This window comes from Petaurus breviceps, unplaced genomic scaffold (genome assembly GCF_028583685.1).
Source record: "Petaurus breviceps papuanus isolate PSGF00001 unplaced genomic scaffold, PetGlider_PUasm1.0 183, whole genome shotgun sequence".
Taxonomy (NCBI): Eukaryota; Metazoa; Chordata; class Mammalia; order Diprotodontia; family Petauridae; genus Petaurus; species Petaurus breviceps.
Window position 1 is genome coordinate 16,820,562 of NW_027185791.1, and position 27,455 is coordinate 16,848,016.

General features: G+C 41.4%; 1 protein-coding gene and 1 long non-coding RNA gene across 7 annotated transcripts in view; one reads left to right on the forward strand and one right to left on the reverse strand.

The window, feature by feature from the left end:
* AQP7 (aquaporin 7) overlaps window positions 1-24,710 on the reverse strand; it is a 58,926-nt gene extending 34,216 nt beyond the window's left edge. Inside the window, exon 1 of one of the 2 annotated variants that reach the window (XM_069087947.1) lies at window positions 24,623-24,710. The gene's annotated coding sequence lies outside the window, so the exon portion shown is untranslated. Of the gene's footprint in view, window positions 1-20,016; window positions 20,162-24,622 lie in introns of those variants that run through there. The other variant, XM_069087945.1, reaches the window with a different exon arrangement.
* Window positions 24,711-24,816: 106 nt separating this feature from the next.
* The window catches only part of LOC138161123 (uncharacterized), a 29,667-nt gene continuing 27,028 nt past the window's right edge, over window positions 24,817-27,455 (forward strand). For 2 of the 5 annotated variants that reach the window (XR_011168277.1, XR_011168274.1), the window contains exon 1: window positions 25,995-26,891. This is a non-coding gene — a long non-coding RNA (uncharacterized lncRNA). Of the gene's footprint in view, window positions 25,293-25,813; window positions 25,929-25,994; window positions 26,892-27,455 lie in introns of those variants that run through there. The other 3 variants (XR_011168275.1, XR_011168276.1, XR_011168278.1) reach the window with 3 other exon arrangements.

Sequence of the window (27,455 nt, forward strand, 5' to 3'; positions counted from 1 at the left end):
ATATTTTTTAAAAATTAAACTATTATTTAATTAATTATTTTGTTTAGTAATATTAACAAAAATATTTTTAAATTTTTATTTAATTAATATTAATTATATTATATTATAATTAAAATTAAAATATATATATATATATATTTTTTTTTTTTTACAAGAAGGAGAGGATAGAGTTCTGGACCTGTCATTTCACTTGTATAGGATCTGCCAACTCAGCTCAGCTCCTTCTTTGCAATTTATTGTCTTAGAGAGCTGCCGAGTACATGTCAGAAGCGTGATTTGAATGCAGGTCTTCCTGACTTTGAGGTTGTCTCTCTATCCACTAGACCACATGGCTTTTTTGAGAAACTTTTGTCATGAAATACTTTGTCAAATGTTTTGTTATAATCCAAAATCTCAGTAAACTGTATGCATAGCATTCCTCTGATTTGCCAATCTTATACTCCTGTTAGAAAAGGAAATGAGGTTAATCCATCATAAGTTGTTCTTAATGAAGCCTTCTTAGCTCCTAATGATTACCACTTCTTTTTCCTGAATATTAACTGACCATCCCTTTAATGATCCATTTTTAAAATTCTGTCAGGAACTGAAGTCAGACTCACTGGCCTATGATTTTCAGACTTTACTCATTGTCTCATTTAAAAATTAGGAAGGGAAAGGTAAAAAAAGAAAATATAATTATAAGAAATGATGAGCTCAATGATTTTAGGAAAACATGGAAAGACTTACATGAAATAATAAAGAGCAAAATGAGCAGAACCAAGAGAACATTGTATACAGTAACAGCAGAATTATTTTTAAAACAACTTTGAGCAAATAAGTTATTTTGACTATTATAAAAACCCAAATTAACTACAAAGGACATATGAAGAAAGATGCTATGCATCTAGAGAAAGAAGTGATAGAAGTATGTGTAGACTAATTTTACACACACACACACACACACACACACACACACACACACACACATATATATATATATATATATATATATATACCTATTTGTGTCTAGTGCATCTCTAGAGCAGGTGGGGGGTGGGGCTGGGGTGAAAGAAATGTACATGATCATTTTGTTGTATATTTGAAAGGAATAGCAAGTTGTGCTTAGTAGATCTGCAGTTTTATGTGCAACATCTTTTTTTATTATGCTATATTATGAAAATGCTTGTTTTATTCCATAAATTAAAAGTACATATATTTTCTTTAAATTGGGGCATCTGTCCTTCTACAATCCTGCAACGCCTCTCCTATTCTCCACAAATTTGCAAAGACCAGGCATTGACACTGTCTGAGTGCTCACATCAATCCCTTCTTCCAGTCTTCTTGGTCATTGGAATTCATCAATGGCATCTAGGTACTTCCTTGCTGTCTTCTTACTTCTTTTTCACTATTAAGGAACACCGAGGAGTCCAAGGATAGATTTCTGGGGACCTGTGAACTTTGATGGGTAAAAAATTTTGGGGGCAGCTAGGTGGTGCAGTGAGTACAGCACCAGCCCTGGAATCAGGAGGACCTGGGTTCTGGTCCGGCCTCAGACACTTAACACAAAAACTAGCCGTGTGACCTTGGGCATGTCACTTAACCCTAATTGCCTTCCAAAAAAAGCAAAAAAAAAATTACCTTTTAATTTTTATTCACCTCTGAGATAGTTCATTTCCTCCCATTACTTAAGAACATTATTCTGAGGAGTCTATAGGTTTCACCAGACTGATAACAGTCACAACACACAAAAAAGTGAAAAACTCCTGAACTAGAGAATCCCCAGAAGATGGTGACTAAGATGATTCACAGCTCTGGGATGCTGGGAATTCCTTTCTCCCCATTCACAGTGTGCTCGGAAAGTTCCCTGCAGGCATGGGGGGTCTGGGCCCAGCACATCCTTGGCTCATGGGGGGTCTGGGCCCAGCGTGTCCTTGGCTCATGGGGAGTCTGGACCCAGCATGTCCTTGGCTCCAGAGGCAGACATCTCAACATTGCAGGTTACCTCGGGATGCCTTTGGACGCAGATGGTTAAGTCCAACATCCTCTGGACCCTTTGACCTGGAAGTCGTTCCTCCAGTTAAAATGGGAAAGAGGAGCACACGTCCCAGGCTTAAGTCAATGCTTCCCCTTTGTCCCAGGCAGTTCCCACTCAGGGATGTGCTAGAAAGCCACACGCTCCAGTTTCTGAAAGTCTATCCCTTTAAAACTCATTTGAAAATTTATAGAGCAAGCCCCTCCCAAGCTTCCATGCACTTGCCTGGGATGCCAGCTGAATTAGGAGGGTGACAGTGGGGGGCTAAGTGGATGCTGCGCCATGCTGAGGGAAAGAAGGGAAAGAAGACAGAGGTTAGGGTCATGTTTCAAGTGGATGGGATGGGGACAATAGATAAGAAAGAACTACTTCATGTATGTTTCTCTCTCCTTTACCAAGAAGAACTTTTTTCAGATGGGTGACAAAGTGGATAGAGTGTTAGGCCTGGGGTCAGGAAGACATCTTCCTGAGTTCAGATCTGGCCTTCAATATTTAATAGCTGCATGACCCTGGCCAAGTCACTCAACCTTTTTTCCTCAGTTTCTTCATCTGTAAAATGAACTAGAGAAGGAAGTGGCAAACAACTTCAGTATCTTTGCCAAGAAAACCCCAGATGGGGCCATGAAGGGTCAGACACGACTGAACAACAATGTTTCTTCAGATGGGGAAGGATAGAACAAAAGTGATTTTCAGGGAGTTAAGTTCGAAGTTAAATAAAGAAATGGTTGAATACCACTCCAACAAGTTAAAATCACCAGTTGATGAACTGAATCTCAAATTACTTGAAGAAATGGCAAGGGGAGACTAGGTGGTGCAGTGAATAGAGCACCGGCCCTGGGGTCAGGAGGACCTGAGTTCAAATCTGACCTCAGACACTTGACACACTTACTAGCCGTGTGACTTTGGGCAAGTCACTTAACCCCAATTGCCCTCCAAACAAAAAAAATGGCAAGTGTGATTACTCAACGGTTATTGATGATCTTTAAAAAATTATATTTAAAAAAAAAGAAAAACTATAGGAAACAGGAGAGATGCCATGAGACTGGAAACAGATACATATCCCAGTTTGGGTTTGTTTGTTTTTTTTTAAAGGAAGAAAGGAGCAGCTAGGTGACGCAGTGAATAGAGCACTGGCCCTGGAGTCAGGAGGACCTGAGTTCAAATCCAACCTCAGACACTTAACACTTACTAGCTGTATGACCTTGGGCAAGTCACTTAACTCCAAATGCCTTGCCTTCCCCCCTCCAAAAAGAAAAAAAGGAAGAGAGTGGAGTCTTCAAACTAGATTGGTGAGGTTGACTGTATGTTGGAAAAATTCTAATGATTAAAGTTATGCTTTATGAGTACTTAGAAAAGGACTAGGTAATCACAAAGAGTCAGTACGCCTTCAACAAGAACAGGTCATACCACTCTGAGATTTCACTTCACACCCAGCAAACTGACAAAGCTAACTAAATAGGGAAGAGTCAGGTGTTGTGGAAAGACAGGCATACTCATGCACTGTTAGATGAACCATGAATTACCCCAGCCACTCTGGAAAGAAATTTGCAGTGATTCAGGAAAAGTGGTTTCTGTCCAAACTCTTTGATTCAGTTCATATGCCATTGGTAGGCACATGCCCTCAGGGGATCAATGGATTTTTTTTTTTTAAGGCCCCATATACACCAAATATTTAGAGCAATACTTTTTGTGTTTGGATACAAAGTAGGTGTCCATCAACTGGGAAATGGCTGAACAAGTTGTTCTATGAGAACATGACGGAGTCTGGTCATGGACACTCCTCAGGTTCCGTCCTGGGCCCTTTTCTCTTTTTACTCTATGCTGCCTCACTCGGTGATCTCACCAGCTCCCATGGGCTAGATTATTGTCGCTGTGTAGACTTCTGGGTCAGGTGACCAACAAGATAGAGGACAAGACATTTCTTCCAGGCCCTACAAACACTTAAAGCAACAACAACAAAGGAGGAATTATGGGTAAAAGCAATCACAACTGTCTCCATAGGACAAGAAGACAAGAAGTCCTACAAAGTAGCCATGTCCTAATGAATCAACAGTAGAGAAAATATATCCCTAGCACTCACTCAGTTCTTCTCCCCCATGAGCCTCCATGCTCTTAGAGGGTGCTTACAACATCTTACTCAAGGAATTCCCTCCTATTGCCAACTTCTCTGAGACACATACCACCCCTACCCTACCACCATAATCCTGTTGCAACAAACAGTGAGCTTAAACCCTGCCCTTAACAGAAGACAGAAAGTTTTAGGAAAAGGGGACCTTGCTCTACTTGGGGAAATGTTTGTGTAATAGAACCCCAGAGTGACAGAAACTGCCCAGAATACCCATTGTGCTTTCCTTAAAGCCTATAATAAATGACAAACAATAATTTAGCCCAGCCAATATACTAGAGAATGTTGGGAACCAGGCTGGAATCCTTCCTGGGAAACTCATCGTGGGGAAATTTCATTATCCAACAAGACTGAATGTGTGGGGCACTCATATCTCCTAAGTATCTTCTGTCCTTCCGATTGACTTGAGGACAAGACCATGGACTCCAGGGCTTCTATTTCAAGACTGGACTCAGCACAGTTTTTCTCTACATTTCTCACTAGCTACACTGCTTTTGAACTTCTTTGGAACTTTCCATCATGCCCCCTTGCCAAGAACCTTTCCTTCACCCTTCTCCCTCCACCCCTTTCATTTTTTATCTTCCTTTTTTGTGTTGTCTTCTTCTGCTAGATTGTAAACTCATTGAAGACAGTGACTGTCTTTGTCTTATTTGTATTTGCATCCCCAGCATTTAGCACAGTGCCTGATACATAGTAGGCACTTAAACAATTGTTAACCAAATGACGACATGTGGAGCCACACCAAGACTGGACAGAAGAGGACTGGAATCCAATGGGGTCAAGTTCTGCCCCTCTACAGTTAAATGGGACATGGATTAAGGCAAGCAAGAAGTGAGTTTCCCAACATGGAAGGAGACTGAGAGAGCTTTAGCTCTAGTCTTAAGGATAAACTCCCCATCAAAGGAGAAAGAGTCAGAAAGCGAATGACAAGGGGCAGAATCAAGATGGCATAGTAAAAGCAGGGACTCACCAGAGGTCTCCCCCAAACTCCTCCTGTAAAAAATGACTCAAAACAAATTCTAGAGCAGCAGGACCCACAGAAAGACAGACTAAAACAAATTCCAGTCCAAGACAACCTGGAAAATCAACAAGAAAGGTCTGTTGCACCAGGCTGAGAGAAGATCACAGTCCAGCCCTGGCCCCAGCACACTCCGGGGCAGTGGCAGCAGCTTCTTCCAGAGCTCTCAGCCCACAGACAGCAAGGGGATAGAACAACTGGTTGGAAGGAGATTACAGGGATCTTTTGACTGGCTCTGAGGCAGAACTCTGTTGCTTTGCCCATGCTTGGATCTGGGTGGCCATCCTAGGGCAAGGAGGAGCAGTGGCACAGCAGAGCTTGTGGCAGCAGTGGGGAGGGAGCCCTCCTCACAGTTCCAGGGCAGAAAAGAGTACTTGTGGTCACTCACTGACCAGAGCACAGGCCAGGAGAGGAGTAAACACCTCTCTTCAGATCAGACCATCTTGGAAGAACAGAAAACTTACAGGTCCCTGGAAGTATCCCTGAAGACAGCTGCACAAAACCCCTGAAGCTTGGGGCAGTACACCCTCCATACTGGGAGCAGAGCCCTACCTTAACAAAGAGTTAAAGAGTGAAAAAATAGGCTGGAAAAATGAGCAAACAATGGAAAAACTCAGACTATAGAATCTCACCTTGGTGACAAGGAAGATCAAAATGTACACTCAGAAGAAGACGACTAAGTCAAAGCTCCTGCATTCAAAGCCTCCAAGAAAAATATGAATTGGTCTTGGCTGTGGAAGAACTCAAAAAGAATTTTGAAAATCAAGTAAGAGAAGTAGAGGAAAAACTGGAAGGAGAAATGGGAGTGATGCAAGAAAATTATGAAAAACAAGTCAACAGCAGCTTCTACATTAAGGGATCAGAGGGTTTGGAATATGATATTTCAGAGATTGAAGGAGCTAGGATTAAAACCAAGAATCACCTACCCAGCAAAACTGAGTGTCATCAATCAGGGGAAAATTGACATTTAATGACATAGAGGAATTGAGTGCATTCTTGAGGAAAAAAAGCAGAGTTAAATAGAAAATTTGACTTTAAAATACAAGACTCAAGAGAAGCATGAAAAGGCAAGGAATTATTATAGCTCAACGGTTTACATTCCTACACGGAAGGGCGATGTTTGTAACTCGTGAGACCTTTTTCAGTATTAGTGTAGTTGGAGGGACAGAGGAAACAGGATGAGTTGAATAGAAAGGGATGATATCTAAAAAAAACACTAAGGAGTGAGAGAGGAATGTTCTGGGAGAAGGAGAAAGGGAGAGGTAGAATGGGGTAAATTATTTTACATAAAAGAGGCAAGAAAAAGCTTTTACAATGCAGGGGAAGAGGGTAGAGGTGAGAGGGAATGAGTGAACCTAACTCTCATCAGAACTGGTTTAAGGAGGAAATAATATACACATTCAATTGGGTATGGAAATCTATCCTACCCTACTGGAAATTAGGGGGGAAGGGGATAAAGAGGGGGTAGGTGATAGAAGGAAGGGTAGATTGGGGAAGGGGGTAATCAGAAGCAAACACTTTTGAGGAGGGACAGGGTGAAAGGAAACAACATGACTATCATGGAAGTGTTTTGCATGACCACACATGTATAACCTGTATCAAATTGCTTGCCTTCTCAATGAGGGTGGGTAGGAACAGAGGGTGAGAATTTGGAACTCAAAGTTATAAAAACAAATGTTAAAAATTATTGTCTACATGAAACTGGGGAAAAGTTAAATGCTAAATCAATACAAAAAGAAAGGGGAAAAGAAAGTGAATGATAGGAGAATATAACAAAAAAAGAAAAACTTCAAACCATCAAAGATCTCAAGAGGAAGAAAATTCAATTAAAAACCTAGAGCACAAGCAAAAAAAATCAGCACAGTAGAAAATAAAATAAGGAGGGGAACTGAGTAACAAGACATCTAAAAGATTGTAAATCTCTAAACAGAGTGGCAAGACAAAGGAAATTAAACCAAAGCCTGATGAAACACAGAACCCTATGGATTCCCAAGGTCTCATGGAACCACAAGCAAGGTGTTCCGAAAGGGTTTAAGAGAAGAATAAGAAGCTTAAGAGAAAAAAATAGACAGGAATAAGTGGCAGAATATATGGCCTGCACAACAGAAATTATTAGCAGAAGAAATACTTGAATCTACTATGGTTGATCTCTCCAAAGGAGCAGAAGAGAGATCAACAGAATGGTGATACAATAAATTGAAGTAAAGGACAATCTGGAAGACAAGTAGTGAAAAACTGACATTAAAAGAGCAAATGATCTCTATACCAACATTTTAATTTCAAAGATAGTACGTATATAGACAACTCACGTTATCCTAGGCCCCCCAAAAGAAGAGGAAAAATCAAATATCACAATGAAAGAAATAGTACAAAAACCTTCCCAGACTACAAAAAATCAAAGCATCGATCTAAAAGATTCACAGGTGGCCTCTAGAAAAACAAAAACAAAAAAACTATTCCTCAAACTCCACATAGGAGACATAATGGTTAAATTGAACAGTTCTGATGACAAAGAACAAATCTTCTGAGGGATCAGGAGAAATGCCCTTAAATATAAAGGGAAGTTCATTTGAATAAAACAAGACTATTCTTCATGCACCAGAAACACAAAAAGAAAGTAGAATAAAATATTATGAAAACCAAAGGGGCTTAAGATATATAATCCAAATAATCCAAAATGACATACCTTAAAAATTTGAGCCTAAAAAATTGGTGGAAAAAAAAGATGGCCATTGTATAAAAGAAAGATATTTAAAGTATTCCTGCGGGGGAAAAAAGATATGAATAGATTATTTGACCTGCAAATACTCCAAACAACAGGAATACAGCAAAGGTAAATAAATACAGATAAAATGTTCCATCTCTAGAGACTATTAAAAGAAGAAAAACTAAAAAGAGAGATACCTATGGCACTAAGGGGGAAAAATAGGACTATTAAGAGATTTCTTTTTAAAAATATACAATAAGATAAAGATGAAAGTGGGATTTAAAGAAATAGGAAAAATTACCATAGAGGAGGACGCCTGAAACACATGGACTAAACTCCACATAACCTGCCCTACAGAGGAATCAGTGAATTTATGAGACTGAACTGCAGAATAGGAACGTGCATAAAAGGGGAAGGGGAGGTATAACGTACCCTAATTAAGTCCACAATAAACAACATAGGGAAACAACCTGTATCTCTCAACAAGAAGAGGAATTATAGGAGAAAGAGTCAGGTGCACAAAAAGGAGAGACTGAAACAAGGGAAGAGTCCAGCAAAAAAGACTGAAAAAGAACAGACAGACAGGGGGAGAAGAACCAGGACAGGATGGTGTTATGAGAACCTAGAGAGAAGAGAGTATCAAGGAGAAGAAGGTGATTAACAGTATCCAAGGTTACAGAGAGGTCAAAAAAGGTGAGGATTAGATTTGGCAATTAAGAAATCATTAGTGACTTTGGAAAACAGTTTGAGCTCATCTTCCCAAGTTCAAATCTGGCCTCAGACACTTAGGAGCTGTGTGACCCTGGGCAAGTCACTTAGCCCTGTTTGCCTCAGTTTCCTCATCTATAAAATGACCTGGAGAAGGAAATGGCAAACCACTGCAGTATCCTTGCCAAGAAAACGACAGATGTGGTAACAGAGTCAGACATGACTGAACAAGTAACTCTGGAGAGCAGTTTCAGTGGAATGATGAGGTTTGAGGTCAGACTGAAGAGTTAAAAAGAGAAAGGAAAAAGAGAATGCTAGCCATGAAAGGAAAGAGATATGGGGTGAAAGGTAGCTTAGTCATTTTCCTGATCAACTGTCATGCATCTCCACTGCCTCTCAGATAGGGCAAAGTGAATATCCTAGGTACATCCCAAATTCAGCATAAATAAAACAGAACTTACTATCTTTCCCCACAAACCATCCTCTCTTTAAAACTTCCATATGTTAAGGGCACCACCATTTACTCAGTTACTGTTCAGTGCCCAACTCTTTGTGACCCCGTTTAGGAATTTTCTTGGCAAAAATACCGGAGTGGTTTCTTATTTTCTTTTTCAGCTTATTTTACAGATGAGGAAACTGAGGCAAAAGAGGTTAAGTGACTTGTCCAGGGTCACACAGCTAGTAAGAGTCTAGAGTCAGATTTGAACTCATGAAGATGAGTCTTCCTGACTCTCGACTCAGTGCTACTATGCCACCTAGCTGCCTATTTTTACACAATTACCCAGGCTCAAGAACCCAGCATCATCCTCAGCTGTTCACTCATTTATCCCACATAGCCAATCAATTGTCAAATCTTGTCGTTTTCTAACTCGATAGCTTCTCTTGTATGTGTCCCTTGCCCTCCACTCATGATGGAATGGCCTTCTGATGATTCCCTGTTTCAAATTTCTCCCCACTCCACTACATCCTTCATAAATTCCTTCGTTTAGCTCCTGAGATGTGCTTTCTTCTTCTCCAGCTCATTTTACAGATAAGGAAACTAAGGCAAACAGTTGTGTGACTTGCCCAGGGTCACACAACTAGGAAGTGTCTGAAGCCAGATTTAAACTCCGAAAGAGATCCACTTCACCACCTAGCTGCCTTTCTAACGTGTAGGTATAACCGTATCACCCCTCTATGCAGTGAGCTCTAGTAGGCTCCCTATTACCTCCCAGGTCAAATATAAACTCCTTTGTTTGGCATTTAAAGCTCTTCATTACTTGGTGTCTTCCTATCTTTCCAGTCTTCTCACACTGTACTGCCCTCCAGGAACTCCATGATCTCACCACACTGGTCTCCTTGCATGTCTTCCAGCACCACTCTCCATCTCCCATCTCCATGCCTTTGCACTTGCTGATCCCCCATGCCTGGAATGTACACAGCCCCTCTTCCCAGGGCTGTGTTGGAGCCTGCTTATACTAGCTTGGGAGAGTCAGTTCTTAAATTTGTAGTGTGAATAGTTATACCTAGGAAATTAGAAAATGCCTGAAATCAGGGCTTGAATGTTTTGTTGATTATCTAGACTTAAGTGAAGGAGAAAATGCTAGTAATGCAGATTAAAAGTGTGTCATGTGTACACTTTCCTCCCAGAATTCCAGTTGTTAAACATTTACCAGCATCCACCTCCCTACCCCCTTCCTAATTTCCCTCATTTCCTTCAGAACTCAGCTCAAAGCTCAATTTCTGCATGAGTCCTTTCTCAGTTTCCCCCCCACCCCAGCTTCTAATTCTTTACCTTTTCAAATTACTTTCTGTCTACTATGTATATATCTTGTATATACCTCAATTGTATATATACTCAAATTACATGTTGTCACCCCCTGTAGAATGTCCACTCCTTGAAGACAAGGACAGGGGGGTTTTGGTTGTTTTTTGTTTGCAAATAAGTCTTTAATAAATCTTTGTTGACTGACTGGAATATTTTGTTTTGTTGTTCATTTATTTCAATCATGTCCTACTCTCCATGACCCCATTTGGAGTTTTCTTGGCAAAGATACTGAAGTGGTTTGCTGTTTCCTTCTCCAGACTGGAATATTACTATGCTACTAAAAACAAAGAATTTAAATACTGAGAAGCTTGGAAAGATAATGACTACATAATAACTCCACGAGTGGAAACAGAAAAACCAGCAATAAAACAATCAAAATTGAATGGTTTAAAATTATAGTGACCAAGCTTGATCCCAAAGAAAAAATATGAAAAGACACCACCCCATCTCCTTTGCAGAAGTGCAAGTTCATTACAGTGTATATAACGCCAGACTTTAAAATATATATTATATATTTATATTTTATGTATAAGAAACACACACATGTATATATACACATATATGTTGGATTTGTGAAACTATTTTCTTTCTTTCTCTTTTAAAGTATGACTCTAGAGAATAGAATGGGGATGGGGATGGTAGGAAATATAGGAGATATAAAAACAAAAGGCAACAATAAAATGTATTTTTTAAAAAGGAACTAATCTCATTTCTTTTTTTTTATTATTTTTGGAGGGCAGTTGGGTTTAAGTAATTTGCCCAAGGTCACATGGCTAGGTTTTTTCTTTGTTTGTGTTAAGTGTCTGAGACTGGATCCAAACTCAGGTCCTCCTGATTCCAGGGCCAGCACTCTACTCACTGTGCTGCCCCTCATTTCATTTTTTAAAAATAGGATTACTTGGGGCAGCCAGGTGGCTCAGCGAGTAAGAACACTGGCTCCAGTGTCGGGATGACCTGGGATCGAATCCGGGCTCAGACACTTAGCACCACACCCAGAAATAACTGGCTGTGTAACCTTGAGCAAGTTACTTAACCCCAATTGCTTTAAAAAAAAAAAATAGGATTACTTAACTGTTGATCATGGCAATGCCATAAATATAACATACTTGGATTATCTTTGAGGGCCAAATGAGACAATACTTGTGCAGAGTTTTACAGACCGTATAGTGCTATATAAACATGAGTGATTCCTGGTGTTTGAGATGTTTTGAGAAGGGCCTGAGTTCGACTCCTGTCAGAGACAGGAAAGTTGGACTGTGTGATTGACCTCAAAGGTTCCTTCTACAGAAGAGACATTTTAATCACATGAAAACTGAAAGGCTTTTTCATGAACACAACTAGAATAAGAAGGGAAATGGCCAATGGGGGGGGGGAGGGGAATCTTTCCATCAGTTATCTCTGGTATAAGTATAATATCCAAGATACATGGCCACTACCAAAAACAGATGACCCAAAGCCGTGCCCCGGTAGGCAAGCGGCCAAAAGTTCTGAACAAACAGCCCTAAAATAAAATTTACAACCATTAACAATCACATGAAAGAATGCTCCGAATTATCGATGATAAGAATGATATAAACAAAAACAACTCTGAGGTGCAAAGACAGGCACACTAATGCATTGATAATGGAGCTGGGAATCGCTCCAACCATTCTGGAAAGACATTTGGAATTTTTGGCAAAGTGGCTCACATACCCATACTTTTTGATTCAAAGGTTCCTTTGTGAGGCATATACTCATCAAAGAGGTAAATGACATTTCTTTAAAAATTCCGTATTCACCAAAGTATTTATAGTAGCAGTTTGTGTAGTAACAAAGAACAGAAAACAACGGAGATGCTCATGGATTGGGAAGCAGTCAGTGTTCGTAAATGTATGGGATATTTCTGGGCTGTGAGAAAGGGTGATGTGATGATCGTAGGAGACTTGTATGAACTGATGCAAAGTGAAAAGGACCAGAAAAAACAATAAACACAATGAGTGCAATATAAATGGAAAGAACAATCACTGCCAATCGAAACTGAACGCTGTCCAGTGATGAGACCCAACTTTTCTCCAGAGATAGGAGAATCCATCTCCCTTTTATAACATTTAATTTTTTATTACATTTTAACTTCCAAACTGTCTCCCTCCCCTTCCCACCCCACACTAAAGGAGGCAACTCTCTCTCTCTCTCTCTCTCTCTCTCTCTCTCTCTCTCTCTCTCTCGGACCAATCTGTGTGTCTCTACATATCTGTGGGCTACATGCCCAGTCAACAAAAGCATTCACTTACTCAACATGTCTATACTGAGCCCACAACTAACCCCTCCCTAGCCAAGGCCCATTCTCTGTTTTGTGCTGGGGTCTTCTGAATAGAAGACAGGGAAGAAGAGAGATAGAGAACCTGAGTCTTCACAGAATTTATGATCTAGTTGGAGAGACAAGCTAAGTCATGACATGAGGCATAAGACAATATAAGAAAAGATTCTCTATTTTATATAATGTTCTAAAAAACACGTCCTAACTTATTAGTGTTGGCCCCTTCAAGGAAGCTCACCACCCCTGACCCTAACCCACCCAGGGAGGTTACTCCCTGATTCCACTGATGACATCTTAAATGAGTTAAAACGAAATCACAAATTATGTTCTGGGATCTTTCTTCTGAGTCAAAAATCTGTTCTTCTGATTCCTGTCAATGGCAATAAGCCTTCATCCACTGAGGGTGAACCTAGTATTAGAAGACAGCCAAAGTCACTCGAAAACAATCCAATGAATGAAGTTTGGGTTGGGTTGTGGGGTGCCCTTAAAAATTATTAAATGCAGTATTAAAATTAATATTTGACATCAACACAATCAGCTAGATGATTTGCATTTAAGTTCATTCCAATATACCAAAGCATATTGACTAGTTTCAATCGTTCCCTCTAAGACCCCCCCACTCAGGATTTCATTTTCCTTCACTTGTCCTCATTTTGAATGGACTTGGTATGTGCTCTGTTCCTCTGCTGCTGCCTTTTTTCCACTTTAGATTTCACTTTTCCACATTGGATTGTAAACTCCTTGAAGGCAGGAACTGACTTTTGCCTCTTTTTTTCCCTATCCCCATCAGCACTTAGCACAATCCTTGATATACAGTAGGTACTCAATAAGTGTTTATTAACTTTGAATTAAAAAAAACCAACTTTGCCGATTTCTCTTCATGCTTCATAATTGACCATCTTAATGAGAGTATCTTTTTTTTTCTTCTAAAGTGATGTTAATGGGGCATCTAGGTGGTGCAGTGAATAGGGCATCGGCCCTGGAGTCAGGAGGACCTGAGTTCAAATCTGGCCTTAGACACTTAACACTTACTAGCCGTGTGACCTTGGACAAGTCACTTAACCCCATTTGTCCTGCCTTCCTCCCTCTAAACCAAAACCAAACCAAAAACAAACAAATAAATAAATAATGAAATGATGTTACTGTAAACCAAGAAGACTGAAATTCCAGTGTACATTTTGAAAAGGCTCTGTGGGATAATGGAGCCATCCTTGAGAAGACAGGGTTGAAGGACAACACTCCTGTGGATAGATAAGTTTTGACAGTTTGTAGGATCATAGTTTTAGAGTTGGGAGGAACCTTAGAGGTTGTAGAGTCCAACTGCCTTATTTTACAGATGAGGAAACTAAGATTCAGGCAGGTAAACTGACTTGCCCAGATTCACAGATACAGGATTTAAAGCAGCTCCTCTGGACTCCCAATCCAATGGTCCCCACGCCGCACTGCCAATCTTAGAACATCCATCTCTTTTTTTGCTTGTCATGTATCAACTGTCCTAAGTACACATTTGTGTTTAACCCTGTGTTTCTCTCTGCCTATGCAGCGTGTGAGTTTGTGTGGATGGATGTGCCTACATGAGTCTATCTCTATACACGGGTGGACATGTATATACATGCACACATCTCTGTTGTTGAGTTAATGTTTTTCCTTCTGCATCAGCAGAGACCCATTAACTGAACACCACTGCAGGAACGTGCCCTATCTGATCCTGCGACATGCCGGTAGGGGGTGGGGAGTGGGCAAGGAGCCCATCTCGGCTCCCCAGGGCCCCTCCCTCTGGCCCCTTTCTCAGCACAGCCTGAGCCAGGATCAGGCCAAGATTAAGAAGACTCAGCAACCTCCAGGGGTCCTAGAGCAAAAACCATTTTTAGGGTTTCAGGACGCCATGAAAAAAGTGGTGGAGCCAGAGTCAGATGACTGGATCTGCCCATTTCTACTTGGCTGACCTTAGGCAATACAATTCCTCTCTGGCCTTCAGTTCCCTAATCTGTAAAACACACTAATCACATTTGCACTTTCTCCCTTACAGGAATGTGGCAAGGAAAGCACTTTGTAAGCCTAAAAGTATTGTACAAATTCTGAGCCAGGGTACTGGAGGATAACACCTGGGTCCTCTGTCTCCCCTCAGTGCCCAGGAATGGGCCTCTCACTGCCAGACGTGTGAATTGACATTTGCATGTGGCTATGCAGCCAGCAAGGAACCAGAGGAAACAGGGATCAGCTGTACTGGGAAGGACTTTTTGGTTCCCATCTTCAAGATGGGAATTCCAGGGCAACAGGCATGATTGAGAAACTGGATGCCCTGGTCACCCCTGTCTGCCATTAAAGACCAGGCTTGGCCTGCCCCTGCCTCAGGGCACAGATGTCCTCCGTGGCTAGAGGATGGCCTTAGAGTCTTCATCTTTTTCCCCCCTCAATCATGGGCCCCTTTGGCAGTCTGGTGAAGCCTGCGGATACCTTCTCAGAATGTTTTTAAATGATTGAAGGAAATGATACATTTCAGTTAGAGGTTAATGAAAATAAGGATGTAAGTTTTTGGTTTTCCCTTCCAAGTTCACAGACACCCTGGAACCAATCCTAGTTTTAAAGGAAGGCTGGCATGGAGACAGGGCTATTAATACTATGACCTCTTCTTAATCCCTGGCCAAGCTGTACCATTCTCTCCTTGCCCTTCCCTACCTGTTCTCACTGGGCTAGAATCCTGAATTCTCAGTTTTAGTCCCAGCTCCAATCTGAGGACTATAAGCACAGGAGTCAGCAAAGACCCATTGTTCTCCTCCAACAGATGCCAGGCAATAGGGGGGCAGCAGACTTGGAGTTGGCCTTGCTAAAGCTGATTCGATCCAGATTCAAAGCATACACACCTTTCCACTGCTTTCATTGTGTCCTTTGGATACCCTTCCCCTTCTCTTCCCCTCTCCCCATCCCCATTCTGTCATTAACAAACCGTTTCATATTTTTCCTCTCATGCCTCTATATCTTCTGGAACTCATGAAGTTGTGGGCCACCCCCAGAAGACACTTGTCCCTTGCCATCCTCTCCATTATTGACTGTACCTTCTCTCATGCCCCCCCACACATCAGAGTATGAGTAGTAGGCATGCTCCTTGATCTCCACCGCTACTTGCAGACGCTCCATCTGTCACCATCATTCTGCATGCTTTCCTCTGAGTTTTGCTCTATCTATGATTCACTCTATCATTATTGGCTCCTAGATCATTCTCTCTCTTATCTGCTCCCATGGATTTAATTCCCATCTTTGTGCTGATGATTCTCCAATCTACCTTTCCCTCCCCAATCTCTCTGCTGACCTCCAATTTTGTGTCTCCAACTGCCTTTCAGATATCTCAAACTGGATGCCCAGGAGACATCTGAAACTCAACACGTTCAAAATGGAACTCTTTATCTTCCTTCCCTAACCCCACCCACCTCCTCCTACCTTGCATATTATTGCAGAGGGTCACTGTCCCTAAGAGTCATCCTGGTTTCCTCACTCTCTCTCACTCCCCACATTCAATCTGTTGTCAAGACCTCTTGATTTCATCTTTGCAACATCTCTCCCACATGCCCACCTCTCTTCTCTGATACCACCCCTTCTCTAGTATAGGCCTTCATCAGCTCACACATCAATTACTGCCACAGTCTGCTGGCCTTAAGTCTTTCCACACTCCAATCCATTCTCCATTTTTCAAAAACACAAGTCTGATCATGTCACCCTCCTACTCAATAAACTTCTGTAGCTTCCTATTGCCTCCAGGTGAAAATACAGAACAATCTATTTGGCATTCAAAGCCCTTCATAGCTTAATCCCCTCCACCTTTCCAGTCACCTTCTTCCCCAACACAGACTCTTCAGTCCAGCGACACTGGGCTCCTGGCTGTTCCAGGAACAAGACTCTGGTCATTCTTTCAGGCTGGAATGCTCTCCCTCATTAGCAACTACTACTGATCTTCTTCTGCTTCAACTAAAATCCCCCCTTCTACAAGGAAGCCTTCCCTAATCCCTCTGAATTCCAGCACCTTCCTTCTTTTCATTATTTCATATTCATCCCCTATGGAGCTTGCTTTGCACATATCCGTTTCCACGTTTTCTCCTCCCTTAGATTGTAAGCTCCTTGAGGGAAGAGACTGCCTTTTGTCTCTTTTTGTATCCCCACTGCTTAGCATATTGCCTGGCTCACAGTAGGTACTTAATTTATTGATTGAAGAACCAGCACCTGGTTCACAGTCTTTCCTCTCCCCTCTCAAACCCTTGATATATGATAAGGTTTCAATACACATATTGATGTTCTTGCAAACACCTGGTCTTCTAGTTCACCAACCTCCTTGATTCTCATGACCATCTTCATTTTACCCCTTCTCCCCACAAGAATACCCTTGATCTAAACATCACCCACTAAAGTTCTACTTCCATAATCAAGAACTCCATAATGCCTTTATCTAACTATGACCTTCTATTCTTCCATCTTTCTCTAAAGCTTTCCTCCTAAAGCTATTCTTTGTCCTTAGAATGACCTCCAATTCCTCTTCCCAATCATAATCTTATAGGTTAACTAGTTCAGCTACATACTGTCCTCTGCTCTTTAATTCCTTGTCTTTTTGCCCGATTACCATCAATGTCTTGTCAAAACCCAACCTTGGATTACCTCCTACCATCTACCTTGGCAACTCCTACTCATCTGCACCTGAACAGTGTAGAAGAAGTCACATAACCATACCGACTGGGTCCACTACAAATGTGTTATCTAAAGTCAACTTGACCCTCAGTACCACAAGGCAATTCTTACTCTTCCCAAGTGACTCTTTATAACACTCCCCATTCCTCTCTTCCAAACCTTTTTTTCTTTCCTCAGTTCTCCCATTCCACCCTTCCTCCTTAACTCTCAACAGAGGACCTCCTCTCAAATTTTACTATGAAAACTGAGGCCATTATTGCCTGTGAAATCCATCTCCTCACCTATTCTACATCTCAAAACCCCCTGACATTATTTCTTCTTCATCCTTCCTTTGCTCCAATCTCTGATGAAATAGATCTCTTCCTCAACAAGACCATCTCCTCTTCATATAACCTCAAATCTACAACCTTGTAGCAGCAACCACACTGGCATACCCAGGATGGCTGTTAGCACAGGTTCTTAAATCTGCTTTTTTACTAGGAAAGACAGCTGTTTGAGGGGTCAACACTTTTTAAATCACATTCACTAGTTCAGGCAAAAGTAAGCACCCTGAACTTCAGAGAAAATATAAGCAGAGAAATGAAGACCAAAAGACAGGGTTTCTAACTGTCTGAGAAATTAGCACAGATCAACAGATAAATCCAACTGACTGACCAAGGCTAATACATGCATAGTTACCAGAGAAAGAAGCACCAACATCTGAATTTTTCCATGCCTGGGGGGCATGGGGGAAGGGGGGAAGCTCCTTAACAGCTACCCAGAGTCTCATCTGGTCAGATCACAAGAACACTCTTCCAATGAGCAAGCCCCAGAGCAAAATGATAACCTCAAGGTATATATACCCTTTTTAGAACCAGAGGACATCACAACCCCCATGCCTCAGTGCCTAATTAAAAATTAACAAAAGGTGTGAAAGCCTTCCTAGAAGCAAGCCTCCCCTAAGCAAGCTTCCCTTAATGGGTTCCACGTGAGACCTATTAATGAGTGAGGAAGATTTTAAATTCCATTAACATTACAATCTCTTCCTTAATCTTCAACTTTCCCCTATTTATTGGTTCCTTCCCTAAACGCCCAGGTCTTCAAACAAACAAACAAAAACCTTACTTGTCCCCATAATCTCACCAAACTTTGAGTCTTCAATCTCTTCTCTTTCATTGCTAAACTCCAAGGAAAAAACTTCCTCCACTCAATCCCTTTCCTTCCCCTTCAAGATCTCCTAATTGCCAAATCCAGTTTTTTTCTCAGTCCATATCCTTCTAGATCTGTCTGTACCATTTAATTCTATTGACCAACCTCTCCTCTGAATACTCCCTTTTTTTCTGGGTTTTTGTGACACTGGTTTTTTTCTTGGTTCTCCTCTTATGTCTACTTGATCTTCACACTCCTTTGTTTCACAATAGAAATGATTACTAAATAACCAATTATTGGGAGATCCAGGGTTTTTTCACTTCCCATCTCCTCATTCTCTACTGGTCAAGTCAGCATTTGAAAGACTTTGCAGATAATGATATTGGATTAACTTTCTCCTCAATCTTCTTCAGACTCCATCCTAGTAGGGAAGCCCATTGTATTCTACTTAGGCTTGGGTTGGGGATAGATCCCTTGTCTAGATTGCCTGAGACTGGGGTTGTTGAGAGTGAGAGTGATCAGTCACATTCTCTCAGATCCTCATTAGAATGGGTCCACCTCTCATTATAATATTCATTCTTCTTATTAATTGTAACCAGAGTTGAGCACCAGCCTCAGGAACACCCATTCTACCCAGGGCATATAAGTGTTGAGTGGGTTCCATGAGGAGTCTTTGGCATTCGAGAGTGCCACTGATTCCTTTTACTAAGTATCTGCTAAATTGATTAATAACCCAGAAATTATGTCATACATCACATTAATCTTCATCTATGTCTTATCACCCCTAACTCTGAGTGTCACCTAAGACTGTCCTGTTCTTCTCTTCGCTCTGTAAATCTCTCGATGATCTCATCAGCTCCCATGCATTCAATTATTATCTCTATACAAATGACTCTGAGACCTATATATCCAAATATATCCTCACCTGAATTCCAGCCCCCTAATCACTAACTGACTATCTGTATGTCATACAGACATACACCATCTCTATGTTCCTTAGGCAATGCCAACAGTATAATCAAGCTCATCATCCTTCCCCCTTAGCCCACCCCTCTTTCTGACTTCCCCATATCTGTTGAGAGCACCTAACCTTAGAGAGGTTAATTAAGGGACTCACGATAATAAGAGACAGACTAGGAATTTCATCCCGGTCCTCTGACTCCAAGTCTGGAGTTCCTGACTCGAAATACTATGTTCTTCATAACAGGGGTAAGCACCATCGACAAGCATGTCTCTGTTTTAGGCTTCTATTTATACTAATGAATTAGAAGATCATCATCTTCAAACTAGTTGTATCTATCAAAGGATCTTCAATCATCATCTTAACTATGCATGAAAGGCAGCTTGTTAGAGGAAAGCTTTTAAGGCTGTGTTTTCCTCTACCTAAGATAGCTAGGTGACATAGTATTGGTGTAGTGAGGAAGGAAGATCTGAGTTCGAATATAGCCTCAGACATTTATTAGCTATGTGTCTCTGGGCAAATGACTTCTTTGTTTGCCTCAGTTTCCTCATCTGTAAAATGAGAATAATAACAGCACCTACCTTCCAGGGTTGTTGTGAGATCATTGTAAAGTGCACAGTGCCTGGCACGTGGTGAGTGCTACATAAGAGTTAGCTAGGATGATGATGGTGGTGGTGGTGGTGATGGTGATGATGATGGTAATGGTGTCACTTCCCATTTTTCTGTCTCAGCTTTCTCATCTGTAAAATGGAGGTATTAGCAGGCATCTATTTCTTAGGGTTGTTGTGAGGATAAACTGAAATAATATTTATAAAATGCTTTGCTAACCTTAAAGTACTATCTATTATTATTACCAATAATTTTTTTTAAAATCAATAAACACATTAAGATCTTGTATTCTCTATATTCCTCTGTCAACTGTGTGACTATAAAGATGTAGTCTACTATTAAAAAAGAAAAGTCTACTGTGAAAACCTTGCTACTTCTCCTACTTTAATCAGGTATACCCTCAATACATATCTAGATCATTCTCCTAAAAATTTTAGGGGGGGCGGTAAGTGGCACAGTGAATGGAGCACCGACCTGGAGTCAGAAGGGCCTGAGTTCAAATCCAGTGTCAGACACTTAACACGTACTAGCCATGTGACCTTGGGCAAGTCACTTAACCCCAATTGCCCAGCCTTCCCCCCTCCAAAAAAGAAAAAAAGGATTAAAAAAAGGTGGACAAACATTTATTAAGTAGCTTAAGATGTATTGATGGAATAGGACACCACTCTTGCCCTCAAAAAGTTTGCAATTTAATGGAGGGATAGGAGACATACTTCTCAAAATAGACTGTGATAAGGGGACAGGAGAAATCCAAAGAGTTCTAGGAAAATATGAGGATGATTTAACATGATCAAATCTCAAAACACACTCGAAAGCAGTTTAAAAACTATACGAACTGGTTAAAAACCAGAAAAGTTGATCAATGAAACAAATCAGACCCAGCATTAACTAAAGCAAGACAACAGAAGACTCAGTAAAACCCAGAAATAACTAAGCCTGGTAGCCCAGTATCTGACAAGGCCAAGAATACCAAGTCCTAGGGTAAGGACTCCACATTTGACAAAAACATCTGGGAAAACCAGAAAGAAGTTTGGTAGAAATTAAGTTTAGACCAACATCTTACACCATGCAATACAATAAGCTCCCAACGGTTATATGATCTTAATACAAAAGGTCTCATCATTCAAAAAAATTTTTTTTAATTACGGGTAAATGGAAAATACTTTAAACAATGGTAGCTAAGGGAAGAATTTTTATAGCAATAAGCAATAGGGGTGATCATAAACTATAAGTGGATCATTTTAATTACATCAAATCAAAATCTTTTGCATGAACATAATCAGTGACACTTGAATGAGAGAGGAAGCATTCAGTCGGGAAAAATATCTTTATAGAAAATATCTATGGCAAAGAGATCTACATCTAGACAGACAGATACATAAATATCTCCAAGATATATATGGAGTTGACACAAATAAGTAAGAACCAAAGACTTTCCCAATAGATAAGTGGTCAAATAGATAAGTCGGTTCTCAAAAGAAAAAAATGCCAACGATTAGCAATCATGTAAAAGAATACTTCAAATCACCAATAATAAAAGCAAAGCAAATTAAAATAACTCTGCAATTGGGGGGACGGAGCCAAGATGGCAAAGTAGAAACAGGACTTCCACACAGCTCCTGCTCTCCAATACATGTAAAAATGACTCTAAAGAAACTTTAGAGCTACAGAACCCACAAAATGACACAGAGAAGCTAACCTCCCACTGCGGACAGCCTGGCAGACTGTCAGGAAGTGGCCAGCACAGTGCTCTGTGAGCAGACCCTGGGCAAGCCAGAGGTTTTAGCCTCAGGGCAGCCCGACCAGCCAGGGCTAGAGGGAGAGTGGATCACCAGCAGCTGTGGCAGTTTCCAGAATTATCAACCCATAAATGTCAAAGACAAAGTGAGAGGTCAGTGGACTTTGGGAATAGGGGGTCTGGAAGTGTGGTCCAGCCTCTGCCCCCAGAGAGAGAAGTGGGTGAGGCTCAGTGGCCCCAGCAGCCACATGGCTGCTTCAGAGCCCCAGGCCTGCAGATTGTAGGGGGACCAAGTCACCAGTCTGAGGGGCAATCACTCTTGCTTTAACCTGCTTGGATCTGGATCCCTGTCCTAGGTGGAGGTCCTGGGGTGCATGACCAGGTGCCAGAGCCAGTGGAGGCTTCTGAGAGGGCACCCAACTAATAGCTCCAGCAGCTGAGAAAACCCCAGCAATTTGGGACTAAGCTCTCCTCTCTGAAAACAGAGTTTTACTGTGGCAAAAAGTTCAAGAGTCAAGTGGTTGAGTGGCAACATGAGCAAGAGGGGGAAGCAAGGCAAGCACAGTGGTCCAACTCTGGATTCCTTTTGGGGGACAAAAAAGATCAAGGCATGGAGCAGGAAGAAGACAATGAAGTCAGAACTCCTGCACCAAAAGCTTCTAAGAAAAATATGAATTGGTTACAGGCCATAGAGGAGCTTAAAAAGGATTTTGAAAACCAAATAAGAGAAGTGGAGGAAAAATTGGGAAGAGAAATGAGAATGATGCAAGAAAATCATGAAAAGAGTCAACAACCTGACTGAAGAAAATCACACCTTAAAAAACAGACTAACTCAAATGGCAAAAGAGGTTCAAAAAGCCAATGAGGAGAAGAGTGCCTTAAAGAGACAAATTTGCCAAATGGAAAAAGAATCTCAAAAGCTCTCTGGAGAGAGTCATTCCTTTAGAATTATATTGGAGCAAATGGAAGCTAGTGACTTTAGGAGAAATCAAGATACTATTAAATAGATCCAAACAAATGAAAAAATAGAAGGCAATGTGAAAAATCTCAGTGGGAAAATCACTGACCTGGAAAATAGATCCAGAAGAGATAATTTAAAAATTATTGGACTACCTGAAAGCCATGATCAAAAAAAGAAACTAGAAATTATCCTTCAAGAAATTCTCAAGGAAAATTGCCCTGAGAACAAGAGGGCAATAGAGATTGAAAGAATCCACCGATCACCTCCTGAAAAAGATCCCCAAAAGAAAACTCCTAGGAATATTATAGCCAGTTTCTGGAGTTCCCAGATCAAGGAGAAAGTATTACAAGCAGTCAGGAAGAAACAATTTGAATATTGTGGAAACACAATCAGGATAACACAGGATCTGGCAGCTTCTACGCTGAGGGACAGAAGGGCTTGGAATATGATATTCTGGAGGGCAAAGGAGCTGGTATTAAAACAAAGAATCACCTACCCAGCAAAACTGAGTATCATGTTTCGGGGGAAAATATAGTTATTCAGTGGAATAGAGGATGTTCAAGCATTCATGATGAAAAAACCAGAGTTGAATAGAAAATTTGACATTCAGATACAAGGAGCAAGAGAAGCTTGAGAAGGTAAACAGGGAAAAGAAATTATAAGGAACTTATCAAAGTTAAACTATTTACATTCCTACATGGAAAAACAATAATTATAGCTTATGAAACTTTTATTGGTATGAGAATAGTTGAAGGGAATATAAATGTATATATGTATGTTATGTATGTATACATACATATCTATGTCTATATAGGAGAGTATATGGGTGTATGAATACATATGTGAGTGTGTATATGTATGTGTACAGGTATACATAGACAGAGGGCACAGGACCAATTGAATAGGAAGGGATGATATTTAAAAGGTGAAATTGAGAGGTGAGAGAGGAATATAATAAGAGGAGATGGGGAGAGACAAAATGGGGTAAATTATCTCATATAGAAGAGGCAAGGAAAAACTGTTACAATGGAGGGGAAGAACAGGACAGCAAAAGGGAATGAGTCAACCTTACTCTCTTTTAATTTGGCTCGGGGAGGGAATAACATACTAAATAGGGTATTCACCCTACAGGAGAGTAGGGGGGATGGGGATGAGAGGGGGGATGATGGAGGGGAAGGCAGGTAGGTTGGGGGAGAGGAAAGTTGGAAGCACTCACTTTTGAAAAGGGACAGGGTCAAAGTAGAGAATAGAACAAGTGGGGGGCAGGATAGTATGGAGGGAAATATAGTCAGTCTTTCACAATATATCCACTATGGAAAGGTTTTTCATAGCTACACATGTACAACTTATATTGAATTGCTTAACTTCCCAGTAAGGGTGGGTGAGGAGGGAGGAAGGGAAAGAATCTGAAATTCAAAGTTTTAAAATCAAATGTTTAAAAAATATATATTTTTTTTAAAGAAAATATTAAGAGACAGATTGAGTTACCTAAAGGTTAGAGGATTCTCTGTGGGGGATGTACTAGTAAATGTTTAACCATCAGACCAGAAAACAACCAGCACACATACAATACACTTTTGTTTCATTCACATTATTAACATTTTCTTAAGTCTAGGCAATCGACAAATAATAAATTAACTCTGAAAAAAAAATGACTCTGAAGTTTTACCTTACATTCATTAGATCAACAAAGATTGCAAAGGAAAAAAAGATCGATAAAGGGAGCGGAAGCAAAAGAAATAAACCCTGAACCGAGGTGGGGACCTGCAGCCTTGAGGCCACGTGTGGCTTTCTAGGTCCTCAAGTGCAGCCCTTTGACAGAATCCAAGCTTCAGCTCAAGTTCCCCTTTTTCCTTTCATTGGACTTTTGCCCTATTACGATAGTGCACTGAGACTCCCAATAAAGCAGGAGGACTGATCACCCTCTCATGTGTCTTAAGAAACATGCTGCCGTCTTATCTCTGAATGATCACCCCTAGCCCAGGGGGAAATATCAAGGAGATAAAGGGAAGGCAGGAACACAGGTTCCAGGTGTATCATAGACAACTGGTTTGGTGTCTTCTCCTCCCATTAGATTTAGACTGCACAAAGGCAGGGATTATATCTTATCTAAAATGTGTTTACCTGAGCACCTAGCACAGTGCCCTATACTCAGCAGGTGCCAGATAAAAGCTGTTGCCCCGTTTCCTTTAGCCTTGATGCCTGGTTTCTTTTCATTCCTGGACTTGTGTGGATTTCCAGTGCATTGAAGGGTGGGGGTTCGGATAGGGGCAGAGAAAAGTGGGAAACTGATAGGAACCGAGAGCAGACAGACAGTAAGGCGGCGCGTTAGACAGCAGGACGGAAGATAGAGACAAAGACACAGAGACCAAGGCAAAGGCGTTCGCTGAGTGAGAGAGCCGAGAGAATCAAGGGCAGACTGGCTACCCCTCCCGCATCGTGACTCTCCCCGTCGAGGGTCAGCATAAGAAATCAGATGGGAATTTTGGAGGGAGTTTTGCAGCAGCCACAAAAGACACACAAAAGCCAGCAGATGACACAGAAAAAAGGTTAGAAACTCAGAAATGCATAAAATATATGTATAGTATTGTGTAATATCAACCCAAATTTGCAATAAGATACTGTAAAAACCCCATAAAAGAAAAAGAAAAAATTAGACTTCTCTGTTAGGAAGGACCAAAAAATTTTATGTGGATTTTCCGGATTGTGGGGGTGCTGCACCCCTACTCCCTGTGTGTGGAAGGGATAACTGTATGTTCCTGTGGTATGACTCCTCAAATAATTAATTGGTGACCAGCATAGAGGAAGCTCCTTCTAAATATAACACCCCTTTACCTTGCTTACACGCGCGCACACACACACACACACACGTGCGCACACGCGTGCACACACACATGCACACACACAGCGATGGTCAGAAGCTATCCGTCACTGAGGACCACAATACCCTCAGGGTCCCCGTAAAGTCATAGGATGTCAGACAAGCGATCAACCTCATCTGACAGATAAGGAAGTTAATTGACATAGGTGCTCCAGACCCCAACCATGCTCTGGGTCCCTGCTGCTACAGGTATCTGCTGTCAGAAGAAGAGGTGAAGGGAGTTTCCACCTGGTTGGATCCATAATTAGCCTTCCCCTCTAGGGATAACAGAATCTTCCTTGGAAGACTCGGCTCTGGGCAACAGGTTAGAAGCTGCCTTTTGGCCTCCACCCTCTTCCCTGGGAGGAGGAAAAATGCTTAGGGAAATACTGAGGGTTGAGATGATTGGAGGAAGGCAGGGACACAATGAGGCATAAACTCAGGCTGGGATGGGATCTAGGGGCAGGAGGGGGATCTGGGTAGTGGCAGAAAAGACCCTGCCCTGACCACCTGCTTTCAGGCTGGCAGATGAGGTGGAGGGGTGGGAAGGGATGCCTCTGGGAACTTGGACCCTAAATCTAGGGATACTCAGGGCTGACGGGTAGGAAAGTGGGGAGGGGTGTTATTGTTGGAAACACTATTTGCTATCATTATGACTATTACCAATAAGTATTTGGTGTTATGGAGCAGCTAGGTGGTGTAGAATCAGAAAGATTCCTCTTCATGAGTTCAAATCTGATCTCAGACACTTACTAGCAGTGTGAATGACCCTGGGAAAGTCACTTAACCCTGTTTGCCTCAGTTTACTCATTCATAGAATGAGCTAGGAAATGACAAACCACTCCAGTATCTTTGCCAAGAAAACTCCAAATGGGGTCATGAAAATTAGGACATGACTTAACAACTATTGGTGTTATATTTTGTCTAGCAAAAAAAACCTCGCTAGTTCCCTATGATAACAATAATTCATATTTACATAGTTCTTTAAGGTTTGCAAAGTGCTTTCTTTGATTCTCATGCACCCTGCAAATTGGCCCAAGTATCCAGTAAAGGAATAAATCCAGATCCAGAGAAGGCGCTTGGGATACTGGGAAGAATGCTGGGCCTGTGGTCCAGAGAACAAGGGTTCAATTCCACCTCTGACACTTGGCTGCTGTGTGACCATCTGCAAATCACTCAACTCCTGCTTGTCCCAGTTTTCTCATTTGTAGAAAAGATGACACTTGCACCACCTGCCTCAGGGGATTGATGAAAAAGTGTTCTGGAAAGCTCGAAGGACCATAAAAATGTGAGTGATTTTTACTTGTAGAATAAAATGGCTTTAGATTCGCTTGCCCTGCGGTGGAAGAGATTTAGGTTAGTTGAGGAAGAATCCCCATGGGGGGGGGGGAAGACAGTGGGGTGTTGAAGGAGAGCACAGGGATAGTTGGAACAGTCTCTGTGGCTCCAGAAGTCTCAGATTTTGAAGCTGAGGGGAGGGGGCGGGGAGAAGTCCGACCTGTCCTTGTGTTAAAGGCACCTCATCTCTTACAGTTCACACCCAGTTCCCTCCCCATCCAACCTGCTCCTGCCTGCTCTTTCCGCCCCACCCAGGCCTGAGAGGCTGTCACCAACTCCTATTTTGAGGAACAGGAGAAGGTCTTATTCTAGTTACCTGGAATTGGGGGGGGGGAGGTAGAGAAGAGGGGATGAAGAGAATGATTGTCTAATTTGGGATGGTTTCCTCATGTTGATTTGAGTTCTTCCTGCAGTTTGGAAGAAGGAAGGAAGGAATGAAAAAATAAGGAAGGAAGGGAAGAAAGTAAGAAGGAAGGAAGGAAGGAAGGAAGGAAGGAAGGAAGGAAGGAAGGAA